Source organism: Lepidochelys kempii, chromosome 17, assembly GCF_965140285.1.
Source record: "Lepidochelys kempii isolate rLepKem1 chromosome 17, rLepKem1.hap1, whole genome shotgun sequence".
In the NCBI taxonomy this organism is placed as follows: Eukaryota; Metazoa; Chordata; order Testudines; family Cheloniidae; genus Lepidochelys; species Lepidochelys kempii.
Window position 1 is genome coordinate 12,436,480 of NC_136396.1, and position 9,110 is coordinate 12,445,589.

Below are 9,110 nucleotides of genomic sequence, written 5' to 3' on the forward strand. Positions count from 1 at the left end.
AAATGGGCATGTGGCATTTTAGGCCTCAATTCTCCAAGCTGTCTGCATGGGCAGAACCAGGCCTTAGGACTTTAAAATCAAGATTTCCTTTCAGGTAAGTACATCCAATAACAGACAAGAGGAAGAAGAGAGCAACATTACATTATATTCTTTGCCTTGAATTGGAAAAAAAAAAATGTGAAAATATTTAAACCTTTATTTAAGCAGATATTGCTGATGTCTGTTGGCTTGGTCTTCTTCCAAATAAAAACTGCTAGAAATTACATTAACGTCCAATTTTACTGAAATTCTGTTGGGTAGTCATATTAAATCAGTTCCTGAAAAGGGCTTATTGGGGTACAGTCAGGACCCTAGCAATTACATAAAGTAAGAGAAAAATATGTGATTATTTTAATATAGAGGCTGTGGGTGCATCAGTTAGCCCTTCATTGTCTTCTCTATATGGAGGTGAAAAACAAGTTAATCTGGATTAAACAACCTTTAGTTTTATTTCATGGTCCTGTAATTCAAACTCAAACTGATCATATGGTGTTTCAATGCAAACTGGTATTCCCTTATGTCAAGGTTAAAGGAGACTTACTAGTTTCTGAGGTTTGGGTAAAGGGGTCTTGCAAATTATTTAAAATATTTGGGTTTGTAACCCTTTTTTTCTTTTGTGATGTATTTAAGAGGGCAGGAACTGTTGTCATGTTTGTACAGTGCCTAGTGCAATAAGGTTCAACCGGGTTGTGGCTTTTAAGACACTACCCTCAATATAAATGTTTTATAATACTAATTTGGGTTAGATGGTCAATGGTGGACGGTAGGAGGGGAGTTTAAGGTTCAATCAGCTAATGTGTTTTAAAATACTTTGTGTTTTGCTGGCATGTAGGAGCCTCACACACACAAGGATATCGTTTTGCTCTACATTGTACAAATACTTAACAAAAAGGCAATCTGCTCCAAGGGGCCTACTACCTTAAGCTTGTTTACGCAGGGATGTTATGGAATAGCTCCCCATGTGGACACTGTTCTGGAATAAAAAAGTCACCTTATGCTGGAATAATTAGTGTGTGTCCAGAGGGGAATAATGCAGAATAGTGTCCCCATGGACAGCTATTCTAGAATAGCTTTTGCAGAATAAGTTATTCTGCAATAATTATTTCAGTCAATTTTCCTGTGTAGACAAGCCCTAAGTTAAAAATAGATCTGATCAGAAAAAGGTAAAATGTTTTGCAAAAAATGTTGAAAAATATTCAATTAGTTTAGTTTTTGAAAATTGAAATGATTTTTTTCATTTTGCTTTGTGAAAAAGTCCACTTTCTTTCCCCCATAAATGGTAGAGAAAGTAGGGGAAACTACTTTATTTCATTTTACTTCTTCCCCACAGTCCAAAAAAAGGGTGGGAGGAGTTGAGTAAAGTTTTTAAAACAAAAAAAAAAAAAAAAGTGAGTGGATTCCCCACCCCCAAAAATCAAGATTTTTGTCATTTTTTCACGTAGAAATGTCATTGAAATATGAGGAAATTCAATTAAAATTTGTCCAGAAAAAATGTTATCACAACCCCATTTTTCAATGAAAAAAATTCAACCCAGCTCATGTTAAAATATATTAATGTACTAAAAATGCACTTTTTGTATTGTAGTCTAGATAAGCTTTTGAGTGAGGCTCATGAGAGACCTTAATGATTCACTGAAGCTGTGTCCTTTTTCTTTGCCAAGTAGAATCTGAAGATTTAGGTCTGCTCTACACAACAGTGTTAGGTTGACGCAAGGTAGCTTACATCAATCTAACTGGAAGTGTCTACGTAAATTTCACTTCGACTGATGATGTTTCCCTGCTAGGCTGACTTAATAACTCCACCTATACAAGCAGCATAGAGTCAAGGTCAATGTAGTTAGGTTGACCCAGCATCAGTGTAGACACTGCGTTGTTTGTCAAGTGTTACTGGCTTTCAGGAGCCATCTCACAATGCCCCACACTAACAGGACAATCGATACAATTGCTCCCGGTGAGGATGTGTACTGCCAACATAAGGAGCAAAGTGTAGACACATACAAGCAATGTAATTACTGTGGTGGCTGTATGCCAATGTAAGATAGGTTGACTTAATTTTTAGTGTAGACGTGTTGGAAAACTTCAGCAGAGGTGTGTGTGTGTGTGTGAGGAAAAGCCCTTCAAGCAACGGGTGAATAAAAACCAACTGGTTCATAGCCTGAATGATTGCAGTGGAGAAAAGCAACCACTGGTAGATTGTAGGATGCCTCAGGTCAGCAGCTGTGTTCTGTACAGATCACGGTATGCTGATATTACCTAATAAAACACTGTGCAGAAAATTAGCCCAGGGTCTAGCAGGCTCATCTCAAACTCTATATGCAGTGTGGATGCCAGGGGAGGGGGACAGTGCCACAGTGAGTTGGTTATGCCGTGTCTGGGAGAACCTGCGGGGCGTACATTGTGGGACTTTAGGTAGGTAAAGGGATAGAAAGTCTTTCATCTGACTGCTGGTTTGAATACAGCCTAGGTCATAGTGACTGACTTAGTTGTTACAATTTAATGGGTGTTCAATGGTCTCGGTACAGTTCTCAATACAGGGCCCTGTATGTCACAAAAACTCTTGAAGCTGGGTTACTCTTGGTTCTAGGAGTCTGACAGAAATGGGTGTAAGGCCTGATGATGGGTCATGTAAGTATTCACCTTTTATCAAAGGTGAATTCTAGGAACTGTGTGCCCTGCTACATATTGTTATGAAGAGGATGGTGATTAATTGTAATGGGCTTAATTCTGTAGCTACGGAGATTTAGGCTGATAGATAACAAGGAGAACTTTCTACCTCCAAGGGTTGTTAAGATCTGACATAGGCTTCCAAGGAAATTGTGGAGGATTTTAAGGACATGTTGAACAGGTACCTGACATTTATGGTCTGGGTTTACTTAGTCCTGCGTCAGTGCAGAGGCCTAGACTTCATGTAATTTTGGGGTCCCTTCCAGCCCAATGTTTCTATGTGATCAATCAGATTTCTAGACTTTTAACACTAAAAATAATCACATCCATCCCTCTATCTTATAGCCGCAGGTTGCCTATACCCTACAAAGTATAAATAGCCCCATGATCCCCTTCTCCCTGTAGATAGCCCTAGGCTACTGTGACGTTTTCTTGGCACCCAGGTTTATAAATCACCTTGGTATCTCTCCTACCCCCGCCCTGCCTCAGCAAGAGAAAGATTTGCTGGTTATAAACTGGATGTCTGCTCCCTGTCACTCCAGTCTGTTAGCTACCCTAAACAATGTTCTCAGATGCAGTCAGTATTTACTTTGCCTTGCAGTTTAACTAGGTCCATCCTGGTCCCCAAGCCATGTTGAAAAGCATTCCCCTGTAGCATCCACCTCCTATCACTAGCCGCTCACAGAAAATACCATGTATGCTACCTCCAAGGAGAGAGTGTACACACCTGCTTTCTTGATTCGACCAAGAAGTCGCATCCTATGTAACATCACAGCACTGAGATGATTTTATAGTAAAAACAGAATCTGTCTTAGCAAAGACCAGAGATTCTCAGATTCAAGTAATAACTGAGTGTGAATAATGGAAACAGTGCTGGTTACAAATAAGACAAAACACAATAATATGCTTATAAGAGACTGAACATAACTTTAGCAGGCTACAAGCCCTGTCTAAGGAAAGTTGCTCAGGGTTACTTACCTTCCCCCTTTCCCCTCCCCACTGGGTTCAGGATTCAACTTTCATGGGGGGTAAAAAATGTTGTCCTTTTCGCTCCCTTAGCCATTGACAACTGAATGTTTCTTTTTCCTTCTTCTCACAGACCAGTAAACCTTTGAAATGTATCCTTTTGACGTGTACGCTCTGACAAGATTCTCCGGCCTGCTGCTTTCTCGTTTACCTCAGGTGCAAATGAACTCCTATTGTATTTGACGTATCCTACTTAATTTATGTCCGAGATCTAGGTAAAGAGGGAAATTAACATTTCTGTTGTTTGGGGAAAACATTTATCAACAGCTGCCTGGTTGCATGATTTAAAGGTATTTTTAGCACATGCTGGTACATCAAGGCTCAGGATGGTCAGGATGCCATACGCTTTCCTCTGATATCCCCCAGGAGAGTCTTGGGAGATCATTCTAGGTCAGCACTGCGAGAGGTGCAGTGAGCGTGTCAGGCCTGAAGAGGGTTGCTGACAGAATCGTGAGCCGCCAGGGGGCCTCCTGAGCTCTGCAACTGTCCGCTCTGCAGAGTGAGACCCTCGGTCCCTTCCAAGGGCAGGCAGACGAGCTCATGTTTGCTCCCCCCGTATCCTGCGAGCGCGATGGTACGTTCCACTAGCGCTTGACGGCCTACGATGAGCCTCCCCTCCCCCACAGGATGGTACATTCCAACCCCTTAAAAGCCGCCGCCCGCTCGCCTCTCGTTCTCTGGCGCCGGTACGTTGCGTGCGAAGGGGAGCGGCTGAGGGGGGCAGCGGCTCGGGGGCGGGCCCGCGCCGGGAAAGCGGGGCGTGGGGCTGGGACCCTCGTGCACTACCCTGGGGGCAGCGGGGTGCCTGTCTCCTCGCCTCGCGCTCGGTGCGGGCGGATGGGCTCGCGGCAGCCGGGCCTGAGGGGAGCCCGTTGGGGACGGAGCGCGCGTGCGGCGGGCGGGAGCCGCTGGCCCCAGCGGGGAGGGGGCGAGGCTGCGCGCGCTGCGGGGAGGGGGCAGGGCCCGGGCCCGGGGCTGCTACTGGGGGCCGCCGTGCGTTTGTCTCGCAAGCTGGGTGAGCTGCGTGGCCGCGAGGCGCCGGGGGGAAGAGGGCGGCGGCGGCTGCCCGAGCGCGGCCGGGGCTGGGCGCCTCGTGCGCGGCTGAGGTAAGATGGCGCTTGCCCCTTGCAGCCGGGCTGGGGAGGCGCCCTGCCCGGGGGCCTGGCGGGGTCCATGGGGTTGTGCCCGCCCTGCTTCGCTGTCGGGCTCGGGACCCCCTTGTTCCTTAACACGGGGTCATGGGGGGGTGGGGGGACTGAGACTCGCTGCCGCAGTGTGACTCCCTTGTGTAAGGGGCCGGCTCGGGAATGAACCGCAGAGGGAGGGGAACGAGAGGTGCCTTCGGCGTCTTCGAAAGACGGGCTCAGGATTTCTAAATTCAGCTCTGGTCGCTACCCCTTTTTCCTTCAGCAGGCCTCATAGGTGACCGAAACAAAATGTTCTCGTCGGCATCAAGCGTAGAACCTGAGCAGGGAGTGGAAGGGATGATCAGACTCAGCCAGTGGCGTTTGTGCCCCATATTGTTGAAAACTTTTTTTGTGAAAGACACCCATGCTGGATATTAAGGGCTGAGAAGTTGGAGTAAGATCTGCAGCTCTGCGCTCCTCCAATCAGAAATAGGAATACAAGATTTAATTTCCTTAATAGTTCTCAGGCTAAAAAAAAGTTTGCCTAGTGAGCAGACTACAAAACTTCTCAGTCATTGTAGCAGTGGTTATAGTTCTGGATTCTGCAGTGCAGTTAAATTCAGAAACTGAAGTTACGGCTAACGGATAGCAAGCTGTAATAAGGGAATTACTGAACTTTAGAGACAGTGATTCATGATTGGGCAATTTTTTTGCAGATAATTACGTGCAAAAATCTAGAGTCTTAAAGCTCATTTTGAAAGCCGTATTTTAATAATCCTATAGAATTGGTCAAATCAAAGGTGCATAATGATGAAATAAACCGAAAATAGCTGGAATTACCGACAGATTGTTGGTGGTGAGAAGGTTTTTCTGAATAAACCTACAAAATATCCTTTGTATAAAACTGTAATATTGTCATATAATAATTGATATTTCTCTTTTTAGGGAAAAATGGTGTCTTGAAGTATAAGGTAAGCTTTATTTTTGCACTAACTTGTATAAATTCTTAAGCCAGTTTTGGGATTTTACTTGCATATTGACAAACTCTAAAGTTGAAATATGGCAGTCCCATTCATCCACTTCTGGATGTGGGGGGGACAGACTCTGGTTAGGCGTTTGACTAGTAGTGCATCATTTGGACCTGGACTAATGCAAAAGGAAAAGCTGATAAAGATTTTTTTGGAGCTGCTCCATGAGGGTTGAAATAGAAGCACTTTGGTAATTTACAGGTGAATACTCCAATCTAATGCTGATCCTTGGATTTGATTAAGTTACTGATTTGATCAGCTAATGCCTTGCAACTTACTCCTAGTCAAGGGGAAAGTTAGAGCAAAATTGGCAAGTTTTGGGCTTGTGTTAATTGCTTATCTAAACCAACAAAAAGCTGTTGATATGATGATACCCTTGAATAGGAAGTGCCGTCAGATGCGAGAACTGACGATAACCTTCTCAACTTGTCTGAAATACAGCTATATGTATATTGAATTAAAGTTGTCTGGAGGCCTGTATGCTAGAACTTGGCTGTTTGTGATATGCTAAAATGACATTAGTACTAGGAGCCAAAAGACAATCAGGCATGCAGTTTATCTGAAGACTGGCTCTTCCATGCTTGCTGTTGTCACTCCAGCCTCGATCTACTCAGGGCATCATGTAATGTCCATTTTTGTTCTCTTGTTTCCATTTACTCTGCAGAATCTGTAGACTTCGATATTTCAGAGGAGTGAGATGCCTACGGGAGAGGTGGAAAGCAGCTCCCTTGAGCTGTGGTGGGCCTTGGACCAGACCTAATCTGGGTGGAAAGGAGAACTTGGGTCATGACTTACCAAGACTTGGTGGAAAAGTGGAGCCTTCTATTCTTCAGACCCTCTTAATACACAGATTCAAGGTCAAGAGCTGAAACTGGATATTGCATAATTATGTAAGTTGTGACAGACCATCCTGTCCCCACAATACCTGGGCATCCACCACAGGAGGCAGATTTCTCCCGCTCTCTCCCCTCGCACTTGCTTATAGCTTAAAGTGTGCAAGGTGTCTGTCATATTTCACTAGCTTAATAGAAGACATGTAAGGGTTCTGTTCTACATAAGAATAGCTTCTAGTGAAATTCAGCTGTACAGTTCTCTAATATATGGCAGCAGTGGACTGGTAATGTAGTCATTCAGGAATCTGGACAGAAAAATTGCCTCTCCCACCATCTGTTGTCATTCCAGATCACTTGTCTGTGGGTACTTTTTTTCCTTTTACAGTAGCATCACATTTCAGCAGGAATTCAGTCTCTGTATATAGTTTCTAAACTGTTTACACATGTACATCCTTAGAAATCAGAAAATAAAATTAGGTCAGGCAACTCTTAATCACATCCCTTGTGAGTTTAGACCTTCAGTTTTGTAACTAATCTGCTTCCCTCCCCTCTGAGTGAACTCTCAATTTTCCCTTCTTTACTAAACCTCTCCCCCATAATGAGTCTTAGTTCACAGAACCAATGTGTTTAGACATCACTAGCAGCTTCCTCTGCAACCTGTCCTTTATCCTTTTAATGTTGGTTCGGAAACTTGTGTGTTACAGCATTTGGGAAGTTAAATGAGATTCCTGCAGTAAAGAAAATACAGCACTAGAAAGTCTTTTTGGGTGAGTTTGAATACAAATATATTTTGCTTTCCACCACCAACTCTGTAAAACTTTTTTCATGAGTAATGTACGGATGCTAGATACCTAAACTGTATTAAATTCATTCACCTAAATTTTAACATTAGCTTTAATATCTTACATGTTGTGTTCATAAACTTTAAATGAGAAATTGTCAGCTACGCTTTCTATTCAATTTAGATTCTAGGGGGCATAGTTGATTAGCAGACTCAGTGTGATACCACCTTTTCTAAAAACATACTGATGCAGTGCTAGGTTAAACTTTAATGGCTAAAAAAGTTAACCACTGATGTGCTTGATGATGTACAAGAGAGTTGTCCCTGCATCATAATATTTGTTCACTGAAATCTTATCAAGTGCAAATGAGTGAATAATACTGAGGCATTGGTGAACTGGAGGTGAAAGCCCATGTGGTTAAGTGTGGGGGGGGGAAAAAGGGCCAAAAATGGCTGAGAATTTAAATTAAGTGGTAAGACATCAAATCCCAATGGTGATTGAACCTGATGATACTCTAAACAAAAAACCTTAGAGCCATGTTTGTAACTTTTTTCATCACTTCAAACATTGTAGGTTTCAGTGATAATCCTGGAATTTTGTATAGATATTTACAAATGTGTACCATTCAGTACAAGATATCAAATGATGAAATTCACCAAAAATAGCTGGAATTACCGGCAGATTGATTAGTGGTGAGCAAAGGTTTTCTGAAGACATCTTGTATACTAATGAATTGGTTGGGTAGAAGTTCACATTGCACTGTAACTTATTTGTCATATTGTGTTGCAGGTGTCCATATCGCAGACCCAACAGGCTTGCAATAGAAGAACATCCAAATGAGCCTGAGAATTAGCAACTCTTCTTCTTCTTTTTTTTTTTTGTGAGCACTACCAAATGTGTCTGCTCACTCTTTTACAAGTAAAAGATGCGTACTGTTGAGTGCACAAATTAAAATGTTCAAATCATTGTACTCTTGGTCTTTATTTCAAATAACTTGCATAACCGAAACTCATTGTTTATAATAGAAAATACCCCTTTATATACTTTAAAATACAGCATTGTTTACACAAACAGATTGGGAAAAAAAACAGCACTAAACATAAGGCAGGGGTTCTCAAAGTGGGGGTTGGGACCCCTCGGGGTTGCGAGGTTATTAGAGCGGGGGGGGGTCATGACCTGTCACCTCCACCCCAAACTCCGCTTCGCCTCCAGCATTTACAATGCTGTTAAATTAAAAACCCTTTTTAATATATTTATAAAGGGGGTTGCACTCAGAGATTTGCTATGTGAAAGGGGTCACTAGTACAAAAGTTTGAGAATCACTGCTCTAAGGTAATACAAATAAACTTTGTAACTAGAACATACTGGATTTTTGACTCTTTGCTTAGTTTAAACACAATTACCTTTTTAAAACACTACTTGTAGCTGGACTGTTTCCTTTAAAGAGTGCTCATCCTTTAAGCTAAAGTAGTGTTAATGAAACATTCCTCAAATATAGTCCAGGGAGTTGGGAAGGGGACACTTCACTTGTTCTCAGTTACAGAATCTGAATTTTCTGTTCATGTGATGTAATTCTAACTTTAAAGGAGAGAATGTCTTGTTGACCCAGCT

At 42.6% G+C, this 9,110-nt stretch overlaps 1 long non-coding RNA gene and 3 other non-coding genes across 5 annotated transcripts; all 4 read left to right on the forward strand.

Moving 5' to 3' along the window:
• The first annotated feature begins 4,392 nt into the window (after positions 1-4,392).
• Positions 4,393-8,466, forward strand: LOC140899647 (uncharacterized). Of its 2 annotated transcripts, none has more exons than XR_012155410.2 (5): positions 4,393-4,415; positions 5,802-5,827; positions 6,549-6,774; positions 7,422-7,484; positions 8,289-8,466. It is a non-coding gene; the product is annotated as an uncharacterized LOC140899647 (long non-coding RNA). The 2 variants fall into 2 exon arrangements; XR_012155409.2 differs by lacking the exon at positions 4,393-4,415 and adding an exon at positions 4,763-4,835.
• Positions 5,662-5,732, forward strand: LOC140899920 (small nucleolar RNA SNORD65). Its single transcript, XR_012155507.1, has one exon. It is a non-coding gene; the product is annotated as a small nucleolar RNA SNORD65 (small nucleolar RNA).
• Positions 6,245-6,320, forward strand: LOC140899913 (small nucleolar RNA SNORD49). Its single transcript, XR_012155500.1, has one exon. It is a non-coding gene; the product is annotated as a small nucleolar RNA SNORD49 (small nucleolar RNA).
• Positions 8,140-8,212, forward strand: LOC140899918 (small nucleolar RNA SNORD65). The gene has a single exon (XR_012155505.1). It is a non-coding gene; the product is annotated as a small nucleolar RNA SNORD65 (small nucleolar RNA).
• Positions 8,467-9,110: the final 644 nt, after the last annotated feature.